The sequence below is a fragment of the Electrophorus electricus genome, chromosome 18 (genome assembly GCF_041902795.1).
Source record: "Electrophorus electricus isolate QZ-2024a chromosome 18, ASM4190279v1, whole genome shotgun sequence".
NCBI classification, from domain to species: domain Eukaryota; kingdom Metazoa; phylum Chordata; class Actinopteri; order Gymnotiformes; family Gymnotidae; genus Electrophorus; species Electrophorus electricus.
In genome coordinates this window covers 3715432-3717242 of record NC_137514.1, presented here as the reverse complement: position 1 = coordinate 3717242, position 1811 = coordinate 3715432, and positions in this window count along the sequence as shown.

Below are 1811 nucleotides of genomic sequence, written 5' to 3'. Positions count from 1 at the left end.
TTTGTTTAACTCTAACTGCACGTTACTGACGTAAAAGTATTAATGGATAGAGCATTAGACCCCCCCCCCCCCCCCTTTTCCATTTTATATTGATTTCTATTGGCCATTGCAGCGCCATTGTCTTGGAGTGACAGCAATTCTCACCAAATGTTTCCAGGGCAAGCGGTGTGATTGGCAGTTGTTTTATCAAATAGAGGACGCTTAGACGAAAACGTAGACCCCTCGCTTGCCTTATTTAGTCATCCGTTTAATGTTTAAAGGTCTGCGCACTGTGTACTGTCAGTGCTTCAGTGTTGTTAGCAGATAGCATAGCGCATGGGTTTGAGGCTGTTTGGCGAAACTCGTACAACCGTAAGAATGATTTGATCGCCAATAGTTTTGGACATCATGGAAACGAAGATGCTTATTTTAGCTGAAGTTTATGTGGAGTTGCTTGCGTGCTGCTAGCATGAAGTAGCTTCGATGTTTTCATAGCAAATCACTGGATGTTACCATTCACTGCTTGAAAAAATCGTAATCCTGCTACAAATTGTAAGTATAAATGAGAAAGTATACTATTGCTTTACAGTATTACAGCATTTACAGTATTAGCAATGATGCCAACAATGATGCTATGTAGCTCATATTGTTGTGGAACTTACTAAAGTAACTTACTGTGATGTTTTAGCAAAAAAGAAACATGCAGACTTGATGTATAGTGATTGATGACTTTGAGTGCATTTAGAGAGGTTTTGGGACACTAAGGAGAAGTCTAGGACACCTACTGTAAAACATTATGTAGCCATTTAGTCATTTCATGTATGTGCTCAAAACTTCAGTTTATTACGCAAGACCCTGGTGAATCAGGAAATGTAGAGTTTGAGTGAAACTGGATCTCCAGCATCAATAGACACATTATACACCCAAAAAAATCAATGGCGTTTTATGTTTTTTTAACATGTTCTTCAGTATTAGATGAGCTCAAATGTAACTAAATGATGGACAAATAAGCTTAGATGTGAATGGATGTCTTTTCCCAATTGTCTACTTTACTTTGAATCCTGAATGATCATTGTGCTATGTGTACAATTTAAGATGCATAGTGTTAAAATGAAGAAGTACAAATCATTCAAAAATGAGCTTTAAAATGCGTGTGCCCACAGGCATCTCCAGTGTTTCACACTGACTATTCTCTATTCTAATAAAAAATCTAGCAAGCCACAAGGACTACTTAATCCTTTTTCCCTTTTGAAATCTTTTTGCTTTATGTAACATGTTCCCCTCAGTTAACTCCTGTTTTGTCTATTAGTTACCTTTCACTCATGCCTCACTATTTTGCTCAAAAGTTCACAAAGGGTTTGGAAAATAATGTTGGATCATACAAGCACTATGTGTTGAATTCTAGTAGAACTCTTCATTTCTAATATAAATTCTAAATCTCAAAACTTAAAGGTGATGAAACACATTGATAGTAAATGGCAAACCACACTCAGTGTAATATAATTATTACAGATTATTTTCCATGAAATGTTATAGCACTGTAATGGAATAGTTGACTTGACCCAGGCCTCTTAGCACCAGTGGTCATATCACTGTAGAGCAATCTAACTAGACAAGGAACTTGAAAGTGAAGGGGGAGTAGACTCTATAGTCTACCAAACCACTCACCAAAATCTTCTTCATCATCACCCAAGAGCTAACAACCAAAGACTGTACACCAGACAGAAGGCTCAACACCACTGTTCAGAATGTGACACGAAATATCCAAGACTACATCCAAACACAGGACCCCAAGGAAGGGCTGATGAGGGCATGTCCCAGTCAGAAGGAGG